Source organism: Malus domestica, chromosome 12 (assembly GCF_042453785.1).
Source record: "Malus domestica chromosome 12, GDT2T_hap1".
Taxonomy (NCBI): Eukaryota; Viridiplantae; Streptophyta; class Magnoliopsida; order Rosales; family Rosaceae; genus Malus; species Malus domestica.
In genome coordinates this window covers 4122828-4142751 of record NC_091672.1, presented here as the reverse complement: position 1 = coordinate 4142751, position 19924 = coordinate 4122828, and the positions used below count along the sequence as shown (strand labels likewise).

Below are 19924 nucleotides of genomic sequence, written 5' to 3'. Positions count from 1 at the left end.
CAGTGGGCGATTAGAACTCTTTCAAATCGATTGTGAATTGAAACTTACTTTCAATTCTCCCTTTAGTGATTACACACGTTTAGGGCTTCCACAAACCATGAGTGACACCTAGCAGCATATCATGGTTACCCAAGCTAATCAGAAGAGGTAGAGAACCTATTCAGTTTAGGATTACAAATGCAATACGGTCTTTCTCTAATACAATACTCTTGATCACATTGTTTGGTTTGATAGTTTATTTATTCATGTATACTATCCAATGTGATTCGTGTGCTTATATGATTACCTTGAATGTGATTTGGAACGACTTCCTAAATCTCATTCATACTCTGGCAAGAGGTTCTAAATCATATCATAGAGTATTCTCTCTCAAACGGTTTGAAGGTTAGAGATCCCTTGTTGCGCATTCACTTGCCTCCATAGCTAAGTGACTTAACCCCAACGATGCCGTGGACACCCGCGGATGGGGTGACTTTGACATAATCAAAGATCAAGGACTTAACCACAAGACAAACGTGATGCCTCAGGTCAAAGGACTACTTTGCATTATCCCAACCATGAGTTCTCATGTGACATGAATATGAGAACTCTTCGTTGATCGTGTTCAGTGAACTCATTCTCTACTGAGCACCTACGTACTTGTCTTGATGTCACACACACCAATGACTCGAGACTAGTCTCTCTCCATGAGAGAAGACACATGACGTACTGATCTTAACGGACTGTCAATGCCCAATTGGCAATCCTATGATCAGGAACGTTTAGGATGTGTCTACGAAAGAATGGTCTCATGAATCTAACTTCTTTAGATCGCATTCTCCGAATCACATATTCCTTGGACTTATCGTTTAAGCATATAACATTTATATGAGACGGCTCAAACAATAATGTTTGCCCTTGATATTAAACTAGATTAGTTTAACATGTGAAATGTCCGTAAAGTATCATCATATGATTGGTTTTAGGGCACATTTCCAACATTTGTAAGGTATCTGTTTCATTTTGTAGACATTTACTAAGTTTTGTTTTACTCTCTTAATCAGTGGGAGTAATAATAATTTATCTATATATAATTTTGCCTCTGTTAATCAGTGGGAGTAAGAGATTACCTTTTGTGTTTAAAATTTGAAGTGTTAGTGGCTGATACTTTAAGAGTAAATTTGGTTTAAATTTTGTTCATAAGTTTTAATAAGAGGTCCTAATTTTGTAAACAGTATATCGTATTTTACTTGTTCTCTTATTATATTCTAAATTGACAGCAAAGTTGGATGTTGTTACCAACGTTATTGAGTTCTTTTGTGAACTACTTTTGTACTAAAATATATTTTCATATTTTTAGTTCGACTATTGTGAGCTAATGTTTTGACTATTAGCTCTTGACACCATGACTTCGTTAGTAACAAAGTACTTTGAGTTGAATGTGTATGTAATCCTGGAGTGCAAAGAACAGACCAAGTTGTTCTTTGTTTTCTTTGGTTCTGCATTCGATTCAAAGTGACAGGTTACTAGGAAAGGTTATTGCATACTTATGAAGACTCAGTGATCACCATGAGTTCTTATTTTGTTAGGATGAATAATTGACATTCAAGTGGGAGAATGTAAGATTGTGAATGACAATGAATGTTGTATTGGATCATTTTGTTGTAAGCCAATTGTCTATCGAGTGGTTAGCAACCAAGTGATCCGATAGTCCCAACCTAATAAGGATTATGGAGTCTTATCCCTTGCAATTAACCTAGAGGAAATCTGATAGATTTATTATAAAGATATCGTATCATGGTGGGACTTAAATACTAGAGAGATAGGGTAGATCTTAACAGCCAATGATAGGTCGAATGTGATGAAAACCCTAATGATATAAATACCACGGTTAAGTCTTTGCTTCCATACGCTTGTTCTCTCATTCACGCCAAACCCTATTCATGGTAGAGAGATATTTTGAAGTATTGGAAGTAGAAGACAACTTAATGTTCATCAATGACTTCACTTTCATAACCATGTCTTCCGAATTCTACAGATAAGTTCAATATAATTAATCGATCTCTATTTCGTATTGATTTGATTTATTCGTGATCCTAATGTCTTATTGTTGTGATTTCAGAATATGTCCTACATGATATTCGTGTGTACTCTTCTTCGGTAATTTGGATATTCGTTGCTCCTTCATTTATGGCCCCCCATATCATGTGGAAAAACAGAGCTTTGGGCATCAATTATACACTCGGGGAGTGATATTAATAAGCGATGGATGGTGGTGGGGGATCTTATTGAGCTTCTATGGCAACATGAAAAGCTTGGTGGGAGTCAATGGAATCCTATCAGAGCCAGATTTCTAAGAGATTTTATAGATAATAACTATCTCCTGGATATTGGATTTTGTGGCCCGCTGTTCACTTGGGTTAGGAAAGAAGATGAAGTTGTTATCCTACAAGAAAGGTTGGATCTGTTTTTAGTGAATGAAGCATGGATTGACAAATGGCCTAGTTCTTCTGTAACTCATGGATAGCGGATTGGATCAGACCATTGTTTTATTCTGTCCCAGACTATCTCCGATGTTCCTAAATCCCGCAAGCTTTTTAAGTTGGAAGCTTTCTGGGCTGATGACCCTGACTGCAGGGAAATTGTCGAGACAGGGTGGAATGAAGGTCTTGGAAGGAGTGAGTTACACAAATGGTCTTCTTCTTTGGGCTAGCTGTTGCAGGCGAAGACTCATTGCCTGGAGTAAGGAGAAATTTTCAAAAGATCACGAACTTGCTGGCCAGTTATTAGGGGAGCTTGAGCAGATTCAAAGCAGTTTTATCTTGAATAATGCTAGAGAATTAGAGATCAGTGCTCAACTATCTAGTATTTGGGCTAGAGAAGAGAAATTTTGGCAACAACGTTCCAGGATTAGCTGGCTCTCCAATACTCGCTTCTTCCACCTTACAACGATGCAGAGGCGTTGTAAAAACAAAATCACGAGAGTTGCAAATGAGGATGGAGTATGGGCTGAAGAAAATGGTGATATAAGAGATACCTTTGAAACGTTCTTTATGAATTTATACAAGTCAGATGGCAAGAGATTGGGGGAAAGCTTTAACTGGGTTGCAAGCGTCCATTACCTTGGAGATGAATGCTTTGTTATGCTCTCCTTTTACCAATGATGAAGTGAAAGATGCAGCCTTTCACTTGGGATCCCTAAAGGCCCATGGTCCTGATGGATTTCCAGGATTTTTCTACAATAGGTTCTGGCATATCTTGAATGAGACCATTGTTTGCACTGCCAATGATTTCTCGAAAGAAAATATCCTCTTGTCACAAATCAACAAAACCCATATTGCCTTGATTCCAAAAGTACCTAACTCGGAAAACGCTAGCCAATACCATCCAATAAGCCTCTGCTGCAAGTCCTATAAAATCTTTTCCAAAATCCTCGCCAATAGGTTGAATACCATCCTTCCAAATATCATATCATGCCACCAAAATGCTTTTGTCCCTCGTAGACAAATACAAGATAATCTTTTGGTAGCCCACGAAGTCTTTCATTACCTAAAGTTGAAGAGTAGTGGAGGGCGACATGAGCTAGCGCTTAAATTAGATATGAACAAAGCATATGATAGGGTGGAGTGGGATTTCTTGGAGGAGACAATGCGGATGATGGGTTTTAATGAGGGTTGGATTGGTTTGGTCATGGGGTGTGTTACCACCATTTCTTTTTGGTGGTAATCAATGAGAAGCGGGGAAAATACTTTCATCCTACTAGAGGGTTAAGACAAGGAGACCATTTATCCCCTTATCTTTTCCTACTAGTGAGTGAGGTTTTATCTAGAAGTGTTGCTTTTGCCACTAACAATTTGTCTTTGCGGGGTATAAAAATTTGCAGTTGTGGTCCGTTAATTTCACGTCTCATTTTCGCCGATGATTCTCTCTTTTTCATTCGGGCAAGTGAAGGAAATTGCAAGTATTTGATGGAGATCCTTGAGGAATATTGTCATGCATCCCAGCATCGTATTAACTATTCCAAGTCAGCTATATACTTCAGCCTCAACACTCCCACCTCTTGTCGATATATTCTATGCTCAATTTTGAAGATTCCGAACACCAATAACCCCGGAAAATACCTTGGTCTCCCTTCCATTTGGGGCAGGTCAAAGCGTGACGCTCTTAGCTATGCCAAATAACGTATCTAAAATCGCATCCAAGGGTGGAAAGCCAAGGAATTAACTATGGCTGGGAGAGAAAGCTTATTGAAATCGGTAGCGCTGGCTATTCCAGCTTATCCCATGTCATGTTTCAAATTTCCCAAGTCGACTTGCACTGAATTGAACACCGTTTTGAGCAATTTTTGGTGGGGTAATACTGAAACGGGCAATAAAATTCAGTGGAATGCATGTAGTGACTTATGTGAATCTAAAGACAAATGAGGGATGGGTTTCAGAGATTTGGAAAACTTCAACCTTGCTCTTCTTCCAAAATAGTGTTGGAGGTTGTGGATCAATCCTGATTCTTTTTGGGTTCGTGTTATGAAATCTCGCTACTTTCCTAGAGGAAACATATTGGAAGCTACTCGTGGTGCCCGTCCTTTATAGGCATGGACTAGCCTTTTAGAAGGCAGAAGGATTTTGTCTGAATGATGCAAATGGCAAGTTGGGGACGGTTCTCGAATTCGGATATGGAAGGATAATTGGCTGCCACCATTGACGTCGTCTTGTATCAAACCGAAAAGAATCATACCAGGGCCTTTGCCGACTATGGTCAGTTCTCTTATTGACATCAATATGGGACATTGGAAACTTGATGAAATATCCCACATCACGACTTAACGTGACCTTCACACTATTGCATCGATTTCGCTCTATAATTTGGAAGAGGAGGACAGGTTAGTCTGGCCATGGAATCGTGATGGAATGTACTATGTAAAGAGTGGTTATCGATGGGCTTTTCATCAATGTAGTCTGATCCCCTCCACTGCGGCACAGACATCTCATCAAATTGATTCTCAAGTTTGGAAAATCATTTGGTCCCTCAAAATGGTGCCGAAGATCAATAATTTTTTGATCCCAACAAAGAAGAATTTGTTCACACGTCATATCAACCCAAACCCTCTCTGTCCATTTTGTGAGGAGTTTGAAGAATCAACAGAACACATTCTTCTTCTTTGTCTTTGGGTGAGCTATGTATGGTATGGTTCCTTGTTATCCTGTCGACCAAACTTATAAGCAGTGACTACTCTTGGAAGATGGTTCCAATCAGTTTCACATATTGGGTCTACTTCAAAGATTCAAAGGAATAAGATTATGGTTTATATTGGTGTGGTCTGTTGGGAGATTTGGAAAGAACGATGCCATGCTTGTTTCAATCACTCTCTTCCTAACCCGATAAGCGTTATTATCAAAGCCAATATGCTTTTCAATGACATTATCTCAAACCGCATTGGGCATGAGCTCAACTTTAGGTTCTCTGATCCTCTTGCCTGCTTACAGATCATTCATCAAACGTTTCGGGTATGTTTTCTCCTATTTTCGAACATTTCCTATGAAAAAGATCCATGATTTCTGCATTTCTGGCATCAACGTTGACAAGCATCGTGTTGCAAGCCTATGATTAAGAGGGAAAAAACCCGGGGAAGTATATAAAGCTACGTCCGGAGAATATTGAGTCAATGCTGAATGAATTTTTCGAGAGTAAGACGTGGGGAGAAAAGCGATAGGTAGTTGACATGCCTGTTTTGAGAAATAGAGACTTAGCTTCCAATGGTAGTCTTTGTATAATTTAAGATGATGTTAAATAATAAGCGATGTTATATGCCCCATGTAAAGATTTCAATTAATTATTCATGTTCTTTTAGGTTTTGATTTTCAGCTACCCAATGAGAAATGTGTAGGAAATATTCGTTTATGTGCAAATGTTAAAAGAAAACATAATACAAGTGTGGTTATTGTTCGAGTATAATTTTTTTATGAGTATTTCTTCTTAATTAATGTATATACATACATATGTATGATGTATGTGCACCACATGTGTTGTGTATGAAGAAGAAATACGCAATATGTACAATTAACGTTTACAGAGAAAAGCCTTCATTTTGTGGAATGATCAAGTATGTACATGATCAATGACTACAAATGTGCCTTTTTTCAATACACAAACATATATTTAAATGAATATTTAAAAACGGCTGGAACCCCAGTCGAAGTTGGCCGGCTAAGCCCTCACGCCCAATGTAAGGGGAACTTTAACGAAAAGCACCCGGTACTATTCACTTTAACGAAAAACCACATTTTTACACTAAAAAGTCAATCATTGTACTATTCACTTTACCCTTTATTTTGTCCTTATCATTAAAACTCAAAATTTTCAAGCCCTTTTCATTAGTTTTCCTCAATGTAAGCCTTTTCCTCTTAGTTCATTCCCCTTCTGAACAAGTTGTTGATTTAACTGCTGCCAGAGGATGAGTTTTCATCTTGCAACTTGACCTTTTATTCCACTGTAACTACTAAATTGCCATTAGAAAGAAATTGTCTTCAATAAAAAAATCGATTGAATTACCTTCTTTAATGTGAAAGAAGGTTTCTTTGCCGTCCATGATGCCACATCATAAAGCACTTTTGAAAACTTGGGCTACAAGAGGGCTTCTTTGCCGCCCATTATGCCACGCCATAAAGCACTTTTGAAATCTTGGGCTGCACTGTTCATTTGCAACAAAATGAAATACCCATCAAGATATCAGTTAAAATCCAGTGAGTTGGGCCTTGAACAAGCCGGACACATGTTTTCAGTCCGAACACTTTCTTTTTCTCTATTTCTTTTAGTCCAAGTCCATTATAAAGGTTCATGTCAGTCCGATCAAAAGTCCCATGAAATTGAGTAGGAAATGGATGTTTACATCTTCCTAAAAAGATATTTTTCAAGCCGGTACACCAACTGTTAGAGAATCCTAGTCCACAAAAAAAAAGGTGTAGGCCATGCATTCACATTTCCTAATGCCCTCTATTGCATTATAAATAAACTCTCCACCAGAATTACGATAGTACACAACCCACGACTACAACCCTGTCAAGATTCTAGTGTGACAACCATCATAATTCTCTCTTACTCAGGACATGGCATCCCCTCCTAGTTCTTTGGTGTTCATAGTGCGGAGGCGCCAACCGGAACTGGTAGTGCCAGCAAAAGTCACGCCCTATGAGTTTCGACAACTTTCTGATATTGATGACCAAGAAGGTCTTCGGTTTCAGATCCCCGTGCTACAACTTTATCAGTACGATCCCTCTATGCAAGGGAAAGACCCCGTACATGTCATTAGAGAGGCAATTGCACAAACTCTAGTGTTTTACTACCCTTTTGCTGGTAGGCTCAGGGAGGGGCCTAACCGAAAGCTCGCGGTGGAATGCACAGCTGAGGGTATCATGTTCATTGAGGCTGATGCTAACATTACCCTAGAGCAGTTTTGGTGACAACCTTCAACCGCCGTTTCCTTGCTTGGAAGAGCTTCTTTATAATGTTCCTGGTTTCGATGGGGTTCTTAATTGCCCACTCTTACTAATTCAGGTACAATTACGTATATACTTTATAGAAATTTAGGACTCAAAGTTTCATTACTATCATTTTCATCTCAGGAGAGCATCACAATTTAGCTTTTTTCTTCTAATATTTTATACTAACATAATAGTTTTGAAAAATTTGATATAAGTTCAATTTCTTTAATGATAAAATTTACTATAAAAATAAATTTCTTCCTAGTTATATCTTTAATTATTTCTTCGTCTTTTTTTTTTTTGGTTTTTCTTGTTCTTCTTATTCTTACTCTAAACCCCATTTGTAGATTTTAACTTTTAATTTTTATAATCAACCTGTATCACATATTAATATGCATTACTTGTAGGTATATTATGTTTTTGTACCCTTTAATTAGGTTTTGTTTCTTGCTAATATACATTCATGTATTATTTGAGTTAGGTCATATGTTCTGCAGATGAATTTATGTTAGTATATTAATTTTTTCGTTAGAAGTTATTATGTAGATTTATTGAAATTAGAAGATGCATTAAATTTAAATGCCCCTAATAGTTTTCTATGGTTCAAGTTATTTTTCTATGATCCGATTTATTCTGGTTTTAGAGTAATGTGTTATTTGGTTTCCGTACTATGGAGTGAAAATTATATTTGTAAACTCATTAAGAATAGTCATATTTGTTGTGGTCTATTTTATCTGACAGAGGGACTAGGGCCGGCGGCAGAGAGAGAGAGGAGAGAGATGTGTGTTTGTAGAATTGTAGGGGAATGTGTGTGTTGTTATCCCTCCTACATTGTGCCTTTATTTATAGTAGTAAAGGGAGAGAAGATATTCCTTCTCCTCCAAGTAATACAAGTTGTAATAGGAAAGGATAACTAGAATCAAATCTTATCTAGGATTTACACAATCATACTTAAACTAGGAATGTTTACAACACTCCCCCTTGAGTGGGTAAATACTCAAGGTAGATTCAGCATCATGCAGAAGTTGAGGAAGTCGACTCGTCGGCAATGATTCCAAGGAACAACGCTTATTCTCAATAAGGTAGGAACTTGCATAAGTAGTAAGTCTCACTAAAAAACCCTAAGGCTATGGCAAAAACCCAAGTAGGGACAAAATCCATAGTCTAAGGAAAAATGCGTGAGAAATGCAAAGTCAAAAGAAACGTCTACAGGACGTCATCAGGGATATGACCAGCCCAAGGTGGGTGCCTCGTTAAAACCTAGTTAGGTAGCAAAAACCCAGTGGGAAAAATGCTCCTAATCGTAGGGAAAAAGAGTACATTAAGATCAAGCAAGTATCTAGAAGATACTCCCCCTGAGTTTGACATAATTCCAAAGAGAAATAGCAAAGTTACAACTCAAAAAGTTTACGCATACCAATTCCATGAACAAGCTTCTGAAACGTCGCCTTCGGTAGTGATTTGGTGAAGAGGTCGGCCAGATTGTCTTGTGATCGGATTTGCGTGACTTCAATCTTCTGATGCTCTTGTTGTTGATGTGTAAAGAAGAACTTCGGCGCAATATGCTTGGTGTTGTCTCATTTGATGTAACCCTTCTTGAGCTGTTCGATGCAAGCTGCGTTGTCTTCAAAAATCGTCATCGGGGCATTAACGGTGGGATGAAGATCACAGGAGCTTCGAATATGGCCCACTACTGCTCTCAACCAAAAGCATTCCCGAGTTGCTTCATGTAAGGCGAGAATTTCAGCATGGTTAGACGAAGTGGCAACTAAGGTCTGTTTAGTTGACCTCCAAGATATTGCGGTGCCTCCAACGGTAAAGACATAACCCGTTTGAGAACGCGCCTTGTGCGGATCAGATAAGTATCCAGCGTCGGCATAACCAACAAGGCGAGAATCAACCCGATGAGCATAGGGTGCGGCATCACTCGAGGATTCGTAGGGATAGAATAAGCCCAAATCCGTAGTACCCTTAAGGTAACGGAAGATGTCTTTCACGCCAGTCCAATGTCTGCGTGTTGGTGCATTGCTGTATCTTGCCAAAAGATTAACAGCGAAGGAGATGTCGGGTCTAGTGCATTGAGCTAAGTACAATAAAGCGCCTATCGCACTTAGATAAGGAACTTCAGGCTCCAAAATCTCTTCATCATCCTCCTTCGGACGGAAGGGATCTCGCTTTGCATCTAGCGTACGAACGACCATAGGAGTACTCGAAGACTTCGCTTTATCCTCATTAAAACGGCGCAACACCTTCTGGGTGTAGTTCGATTGATGTACTAGGATTCCATCCGAACAATGCTCTATCTCGAGACCGAGACAGTATCGAGTCTTACCTAGATCTTTCATCTCAAATTCCGACTTCAGGTGCGAAGCAGTTCTCGCGAGCTCTTCAGGAGTTCCGATGAGATTCATGTCATCGACATATACTGCAACAATCGCAAATCCGGAATGTGACTTCTTAATGAACACACAAGGGCATAGTTCGTTATTCACATATCCCTGACTAGTCAAATACTCACTTAAACGGTTATACCACATTCTTCCGGATTGTTTCAAACCGTATAGTGAACGCCTCAGCCGAATTGAGAGCGTGTTCCGGGGTTTGGAAATATTTGAACCAGTCAATGTAAGTCCTTCGGGAACTTTCATATAAATTTCCGTATCAAGATCCCCATAGAGATACGCGGTTACTACGTCCATCAGCTGCATATCCAGTTTTTCAGAAACTACCAAACTGATAAGGTATCGAAAAGTAATCACATCCATAACGGGTGAGTAAGTTTCGTCATAGTCAATCCCGGGGCGTTGTGAGAAACCTTGTGCTACAAGACGAGCTTTGTAACGCACAATTTCGTTCTTCTCATTACGCTTCCGAACGAAAACCCACTTGTAGCCAACGGGCTTCACATGTGGAGGAGTAGGAACTACAAGTCCAAACACCTTACGTTTCGCAAGTGAATCAAGTTCGACTTGGATTGCTTGTTTCCAGTTTGACCAATCAGCTCTACGTCGACATTCATCAACGGAACGCGGTTCAATGTCATTGCTCAACATGATCTCAGTAGCTACTGCAAATGCTAATGCATCGTCGACAATCATCTCATTTCTACGCCACACATCATCTAAGCTAGCATAATAGACCGAAATCTCACGATTCTCGGGAGGAGGATTCGTTTCTTCAAGGACGCTTCCATAATCTAGAATTTCCTCATGAGTTGGGTAAAATGAGTAAGCGATAGTCGGATTTACGGTAGGCTCTTCAGGACCTTGTGCCGTGGTTTTCCTCTTCCGGGGGTGTGAATCCTTTGAACCAAGGGGTCTGCCACGCTTTTGTGTAGGGGCAGATGATTGGCTAGCCGCTAATGTACGTGGATCACCAGAATTGGCGTCCCGGGCTTCCAGGAGGGTAGTCCGTCGTACATTTGGTACATCCATCTTTGCAGGCGTATTCGCAGCTGGACTATGTGATCTTGTCACGCGCGCTAGATCGGTGAAAGCATCTGGCATGCTCTGAGCTATGCTCTGGAGATCTAATATGCGCTGCACTTCAGCTTCAGACTGAGCGGTGCGGGGATCTAAATGAGACAAAGTGGGAGTCGTCCACGATAATTCGCGTCGTTCATTAGGAACGTTGACGTTCTTATCTCCCCCTAACGACGGGAAGACTGTCTCATAGAAGTGACAATCCGCGAAACGAGCGGTAAACAGATCGCCTGTCAAAGGTTCTAAGTAACGAATAATCGAAGGAGAATCATATCCGACATAGATTCCCATCCTTCGCTGAGGCCCCATTTTTGTACGTAAGGGCGGCGAGATCGGCACATAGACCGCACAACCAAAAACGCGCAGATGCGATATGTCGGGTTCGCATCCGGTGACCAACTGAAGGGCACTAAATGGTTGTGTCGCAACAGGCCTCAGGCGGACCAACTTTGCTGCGTGCAATATTGCATGGCCCCAAGCAGCGATCAGGAGCTTGGTACGTATGACCAACGATCGAGCAATCATTTGTAAACGCTTAATGAAAGCCTCTGCCAGGCCGTTCTGGGTGTGAACATGGGGTACAGGATGTTCAACTTCAACCCCAACCGACATGCAATAGTCATCAAAAGTTTTAGATGTGAATTCTCCAGCATTATCCAATCGAATAGATTTGATCGGATAATCAGGGTGGTGAGCCCTGAGCTTGATAACCTGAGCCAACAGTTTGGAGAATGCAGCGTTCCTTGTGGACAACAAGCACACGTGTGCCCAACGTGTAGAAGCGTCAACCAAAATCATAAAATATCTAAATGGTCCGCATGGAGGTTGAATCGGTCCACAAATGTCCCCCTGAATCCGTTGTAGAAAAATGGGAGGATTCGAACGAATCTTGTCATAAGAAGGCTTAGTAATAAGCTTTCCCATAGAACATGTTTGACATGCAATTTCATGGATCGAACCTAAGCTTCGGGTTAGTGGATGCCCGTGTGAAGTTTTGAGGATACGGCGCATCGCTATTCGTCCAGGATGTCCCAAACGATCATGCCAAAGTGTAATTTCGTGCGCGGTCCCTGTGGTAGGGCCGGCCACATAGTGGCATTCTATGGGGCGTATGGTCGTAGTATACAGACCACTCGGGTTACGCTCCATCTTCTCTAGAATACGCTTCTGGCCATATTCGTAGGAAGTTACGCACAGAAATTCAACTCCGTTTTCTACGTGGGTTTCAGCGTGGTAATTGTTATCTCTAATGTCCTTGAAACTTAGTAACGTTCTTCCGGAACGTGGAGAATAGAGTGCCTCAGCAATGGTCAAGATTGTACCATTGGACAACATTATACGTGCCTTACCGTATCCTTCGATCAGGTTGGATGGGCCTGAGAGGGTTGTCAGAGGTGCATTCTTAGGTACGAAGTTAGTGAAATAGATGCGTTCACGCAAAACAGTATGCGTGGTTGCACTATCTGCCAGACAACTAACTTTCCCACTAGTCATACCTAGAATGAAAAATTAATTTGAATCGGTCACATGCATAAAAGTTTATAAAAACAAGTATCAATTCAAAATAATTTCATTTATTCAAGGAAAAAACTTAATATCCAAAATAAATCGCCAACTAATAATCCAAAACATAAAGGAAAATTGTTCAAAATCAACCAAAAAACAAGGTGGGGTTCGGCCACAAGGTGGAATTCGGCCCCAATTGTCTTATTTTAACTGAAAAATAAGTCTATGTCTAAGATTCTAATCTTCCATAGGAGTGGTATCCTCCTGAAAATCAGAAACCTCCATCTTTGTAGTCTCCGGTTCGTCCACTTGCAGGAAGTTTGATTCAAACTTCGTACGACGAGAATGATATGCATCCACAACCTTCTTGGGAGCACGGCAAATACGGGACCAATGGTCCTTGAACCACAACGATAGCACATATCGTCATTCATTGTGGCAGGTGCTTTGCCCTTATTCTTGAAGTTCGGGGCCTTGGGAGCGAGGTTTGGGCGCTTCTGGGCTTTGTTTCCTCCCTTGGATGGGCCTTGGCTCTGTTGACCTTGGTGGGATGGCTTTTGGCCGCCCTTACCACGCCTCTTTTGGCGTTTTGGGTGCTGATTAGTGCTATAATGTGCTTCAGGCACAGCAGTAGCCCCAGTAGGTCGAGCTTGATGATTCTTCATCAACAGCTGGTTCTGCTTTTCAGCAAGAAGTAAAACAGAGATCAAATCCGAGAACTTAGTGAACTTCTGAGCTCTATATTGTTGCTGCAGGACAATATTAGAAGCAGAGAAGGTCGAGTAGGTCTTCTCCAGGAGATCCTCTTCAGTCAAAGTTTCATTGCAAAACTTGAGAAGTGATCGGATTCGACAAACTTCAGAATTATATTCATTCACAGACTTAAAGTCTTGGAAGCGCAAGTGCTGCCAGTCGTGTCTTGCTTCAGGCAAGAATATGTCCTTTTGGTGATCGAAACGATCAGCCAAAGCGACCCATAATGCACGTGGATCCTCCTCAGCAAGGTACTCAGTTTGTAGAGCGTCATGGATATGTCTTCGGATGAAGATCATAGCAGTGGCTTTTTCAGCCTCGCCAACAGGTTTATCTGTTGCTTTTTCAATAGCAGGACGCAAGTTCTTTGCAGTGAGGTGGAGCTTCACATCTTGAACCCACTTGAGGTAGTTCCTTCCAGAAACCTCCAAAGCGGTGAAGTCGAGTTTGTTCAAGTTCGACATGTTCCTATCACAAAATAGATGGACACGATGTGGTTAGTGTAATGGAGAAAAATCAATCCATTCACATAGGAGTAGAACATACAGGTTCTAATAGACATGTATTGGTTTAATTTTGCATGAAAAACTTCGGGTTTTCATGGGTGATATGTTTAAGTGAAAACTTCAGGTTTTCAAACAAGGCATGTGTATAAGAAACTTCGGGTTTCAAAGTAATTATGAACTTCAGGTTCATATATTCCTGCAGGCAAACACAAATATATATGCAAACAAATATGCAAAGAATATATGCAGAAATATTGTATAATGATAAGTGAATTAATTTATTTTTGGTCTTCGGGGCCAAATTAAAGTGTGGGTGAAAAAATAAAAACCCATATTATTTAAAAAAAAATTAAATAATAAAATCTCGGGGCCTAAAAATATAGGCCGAGGACCCCCGGGTGTAGGCTGCAGGCCCACGGGGTGAGAGGGGAATGGGCTGCTGTGTGCAGCCTTAAAAAAAATTTCTCTTTTTTCGGTATGGGCCGTTGCAGGCGAGCCCAGGAAAATAAAAAAAACAAATTGTTTTCTTTGTGGGCTGGGCCGCTGCAAGCGAGCCCAGCAAAAAAAATTGTTTTTTTTCTTTTGTTACACGGGCCGAGAGACAGAGCCCGAGTAGGGTTCGGGAAAAAGACCCAAAAGAAATCCCAGCCGTGCTGGGTGTGCAATGCCGAAGAAGAAAACCGGAAAATTTTGACGGCGTCGGGGTTGTTGGGACTTGGGGTGAGTCATGGTTGTCGTGGACAATCACGGAGATAAGAAAATCTCAACGTTTCAACAACTATAAAACCCTAAAAAAAAATTGAAATCGAATTTTTCAAAAAAATTCCGACGAGATTCCGGTGAATCTTGGTTCAATTACCGACATGGGACGACTTCAGGTCGTTTATAGCAAGAACCAATAGGTTCGTGGTTGTGGCTGTAGGCCACTCCATGATCGGGGGACACCATGAAGGGTGTCGGGATTTTGGGTTTTTGGGGCTTGGCTCCGTGGGTTTCTGGGAACAAGGAGAGCTGAATGCTCTCTGATTTGCGTGTGATACCCCATCTGCAGGATGGTGGTCACGGGTTCGAAAGAACTCATATCCCAATCGCAAAAAATTATTATTTTTTTAATTCAAATATAATTATATGCATGTGGATTTCAATGAATCACATATTTACGTTGATGCATATGCAAATAATAGTTTCAATGCATGTACATATGTAGGATTCAATTCATGACAAATATCAAATTCACATAATTGTAGCAATTTTGATTATGAAGCATACACAATTTACGTAGAATCTAAAATACGTAAAACATAAAGTTGGGTCATGCATCATGGTGAATGTTCATGCTATCAGGGCTTGCAAAATATCGAGTTAAAAGCCGTTGTTTGGAAAGAACCTGATTGCGTGATGATATGGATGAACTGGTTTGATGCAGAAAAAAAATCTCCAACGTCAGATTCCTAAGCGCAGCGGTAGGAGCGTGCTGATAACGTGTTGTGGTCTATTTTATCTGACAGAGGGACTAGGGCCGGCGGCAGAGAGAGAGAGGAGAGAGATGTGTGTTTGTAGAATTGTAGGGGAATGTGTGTGTTGTTATCCCTCCTACATTGTGCCTTTATTTATAGTAGTAAAGGGAGAGAATATATTCCTTCTCCTCCAAGTAATACAAGTTGTAATAGGAAATGATAACTAGAATAAAATCTTATCTAGGATTTACACAATCATACTTAAACTAGGAATGTTTACAACAATATTCATCCTTATTATTAAATATAAAATTATTATACCTAATTTTTCATTAATTTAATCCACGAGACTTGCATAAGATATACTTTAAAGGATAGATTGACAATTTTAATGAGTTGAAAAATTTATTTTTCCAAAAAAAGAAATTTAACACTTAATTTTCACTCTATTTTAATTAAGGGACCAAATCAATAATTTACTCTCTTTCCTATTATTTCAGCAAAAAAAAACTTATGTTTATATTACCTTATTTTGACACTTTCAGTTTTTAACTGCAAGTTGGTTAGTTTGTAAATATTTCTTATCCAAAAACAATAAAAGGTACAAATGGATTCATGCAAATTAGATATCGAATGAGACTTGGCTGCTGAAAAAATCAGCAGCAGCCTCTGCTGATGACCAATCATAACTGAACATGTGTCTAAGTTGTGAACCTCTACTGATGACCAATCATAACTTAGACACATGTTCAGTTGTAATTGGTCATCAGTAGAGGCTACTACTGATTTTTTCAGCAGCGAAGTTCTTTCATTAGATATCGACTTAATTGTCTTCTGGCGTAACAAGTTGATTACGTAGGTTTGACTTTACGAAAATTTATAGGTAATAATTTTGTTTAAAATGTAATAATTTGACTATTTTATATGATTACGCAAGTTTGACTTTAAAAATGTCCAAAAAAAAGTACTTCGAATAATATTTAGGCTTATTTTTAATACACTCATTGGAACTCAATTTTAATTTCACTTTACTCTTTGTAATTCAAAGTTATCACTTTACTATCTGAAACTCAAAGTTCGCTCCATTTTGCCCCTTGAAACTTAACTTTAATCCTATTTTGCCCTCCTGAAACTTAAAAGTCGTCTTAAAAAAATTCAAAATTCGCTCAACATTACCTTACATCTGTTAATTTCTTCTATGGGGTTCGATTTCGATGCGCTAGGCTAATCAATTTTTACTTTAAAACATCTCCAAATGAGATATCAAAATCCTAAGTGGAATGCCACTGTGCATATTTGACATTAAAAGTCTTTCCTACCGAAGTATTATTTGTTGACTGGATTTGAAGACTTTGTGATTAGGAGTCAAATTTGAAATTAATGTCAAATTTATTTTTAATTAATTTTAATAGTGGATCCCTTATTCTACTAACATTTCAACTAATAAAATTTTTGTCTTAGCATTTTTTTTTAATAATTATAACCATTTAAAGATCTATTTTATTTGACAATTCAGTTGGAGAAGTAGCAAATTTGACACAAGACTTTAAATTGCCACGTCAGCCACCAATTATAATTTGATATTTCTTTAAAGATGGGCTTAATAATATCAGTATTACTCTTCATTGTAGTGGTAGTGGAATAATATTTAAGAATCCATCTCTCTCTTTTTTCAACGTTGTCATCTATCATGCATCCATTATTGAAAAATCTTGATGGTTTTTTGAGAAAGTTTCAAAGTTGCAATCTATCATTCACGATGAAAATCTATGGAGAAATTTGAAGTGTCAATGTTCATCACATGCATATGTTTCTTTCGACAATGGTACTAACAGTAAACTAGATGATCCAAAAGAGTACATGGCATCTTTAATGTAAGCTCCAAAGGAAGGAAAGAGATCCTCTCTGGATCTCTCCCTCTAAAGCCCAAGGATCAAGTGATCCAGGTTGAAATTTGATCAAATGGCTAAAATTATTATAACTTTTAGGTCTTCCTGTTTTTAGCCGTTGGATCAAACTTCAAAAGTCCGGATCACTTGATTCTTAGGCTTTGGTGGAAGAGATCTAAGGATGATCTCTTTCTCTAAAGGAAAAGGATCCTCGCCGGATCCTTTTCTTGAGGATCCTAGAGATCTCGCGATCGTGACCGTTCATTGTACATCGTGCGGTCATAAATTATTTTAAAATTTAAAATTTAAAATTAACTATAAATAGTACATAACGAAAACTGATCACACGATTTACAATTAATGATCACGATTGCGGAACGGATCCTTTTCCTCCCCAAAAGAGTATCTTGACTTTCTAAACAAACATACTTACAATAATATTTAGGGGTGTGCTATCCACACACCCTATTTTACTTCTCACACACCCCTTGATAATTTTTGTCTGTTGATCTTCTTCAATTCATCCGATCCGACGACCGAAAATTAAAAAGGTGTGTGAGAAGTAAAATGGGGTGTGTGGATATCACACCCCTAATATTTAAGTTATCATCGATGGGAATTTGAATACACAAAAGTGACATTAATGTGATCACATGTTTATACAGCTATCAAGTGACATTATTGTCTTTTTTCATATGATAATAATAGTACATAAAGTTAGGCAACTCGGGACAATTATTGTCCTGTTTGTACAATAATTTGTTTGCAATGTAGCCTTCAACTAAACAACGTTCTTCGTAATTCATAAACAGGTGACGCGCCTCCAGTGCGGTGGTTTCGTCTTCGCCCTCCGTCTTAACCACACCATGAGCGACGCGGCGGGGCTCGTCCAATTCATGACTGCCGTAGGAGAGATAGCTCGCGGCGCAACTTTCCCCACCGTCCAGCCCGTGTGGCAGCGGGAGCTGCTCAATGCGCGTGACCCACCCCGCGTGACATGCACGCACCGCGAGTACTAAGAAGTGGAAGACACCAATGGCACCATAATCCCACTTGATGGCATGGTCCACAGGTCCTTTTTCTTCCGCCCCACCGAGGTGTCCGCCATCCGAAGATTTGTCCCGCAGTACCTCAGCACGTGCTCCACGTTCGAGGTCCTCACGGCCTGCCTCTGGCGCTGCCGTACCATCGCGCTCCAGAAAGACCCAAATGAGGAGGTGCGCCTGTTGTCCGTTGTGAACGCGCGGTCCAAGTTCAACCCTCCGTTGCCGGTGGGTTATTACGGCAACACGTTTGCATTCCCGGTGGCGGTGACGACGGCATGGAGGCTATGCAACAACCCATTGGGGTACGCGTTGGAGCTGGTGAGGAAGGCCAAGGCGGATGTGACGGAGGAATACATGCGGTCGTTGGCTGACCTCATGGTTATTAAGGGTAGGCCCCACTTCACGGTGGTGAATTCTTACCTTATGTCGGATGTGACCCGTGCTGGGTTCGGAGAGGTGGATTTTGGGTGGGGAAAAGCGGCTTATGGTGGGCCAGCGAAGGGCGGGGTCGGCCTAATAACTGGACTCGCTAGCTTTTACATACCGTCTAGAGACAATAGAGGGGAAGATGGGATTGTGGTTCCGGTTTGTTTACCGGCCGCGGCGATGGAGAGATTTATCAAGGAACTAGATGCAATGTTGAATGCGGATGAAGAACTGATTAGGGTTCATAGCTCTACTAAATATATTTTGTCTGCCCTGTAAAATATGAATGTCATATACATGCATGTATTTCTTTGCTTTTATTTTCCCTAATTAGTTTCTTTTCTACTGTAATATGGACGCCTCCTTAATAATAGGGATGTTTTTGGAATGAATATATTCGAAAGTTCCTTGAATTCCTTATGTGGGACTTGTAGGTTGAAGAACGTCGTTGGTAACTTTTCGTAGACAAGCAGAATGTAATTATTCTTTTTGTTAACAGATTAAATGTGTAAAGGGGAGGACGAGACCTTGTCATATCAAGAGCTCCCTCTCCCTCATTTTAGGGACAGGTATTTGTGGCGTTACCCTTTGAGCTTGTAATTTGTTGCCAATTTCTCTCTTATCTTAAGCTTTTATATTTTCCATGTGACATTCAGTTATATTTATCACATGTTATCCACGTGTAGAACAACAAAGAGAATATTTTTGCTCAGCACACTTAAATAATAGTGATGCTTATCACCCAATTTATCACCGTTGGATGAGTTCAAATTCAAGATCTGCGTAACGGGTAAACACAAATCTCAAGTTTAAACTCATCTAATAGTAATAAGTAGGTGGTAAGCATTGCACACCACTTGAGGGTGGTGAGAAAAAGTACACCCACATACAGAAGGTAAAAACGTTCTATTTGCCCTTACACTAGGCCAAATTCTGCTCATGAAAGGTTATCAAAAAGCTGTTAGGAAAGGAGAATCAGATTTGGATTCAACCCCACATAAGATGTTTCCAACCCATAACCCAAGCCTCATATGCAATCACAAACTCCTTCACCCCTAATATATAATGAAATGCAATGTGTTCATATTTAGAAGCATCATATACCAATCATATGCCAATAGTTTATTAACCATAAATCATCACAACGATATTGATCAAGGATATCAAATTCAAGACTCGCAGTATCTGTGTAAGCATATCACTCAATCAATAATAGAAACAGAAACAGAAACATATAAACCTTATCAATACAAGTACATGATTAGATATAAGTGAATGATTAACTTATAGAGTTCTATTCAAATATTAATCCCTAAATCCCCTACCTCGACTCCAAGCAAGCTAATATTTCTTTCCTTAGTTTTTCTCGTGCTCTTAGGCACCCTCAAGTCTATAGCTGAAT

General features: G+C 39.8%; 1 pseudogene; it reads left to right on the top strand.

Moving 5' to 3' along the window:
- The first annotated feature begins 7000 nt into the window (after positions 1 to 7000).
- LOC103411534 (benzyl alcohol O-benzoyltransferase-like) lies at positions 7001 to 18935 on the top strand (annotated as a pseudogene).
- The last annotated feature ends 989 nt before the right edge of the window (positions 18936 to 19924 follow it).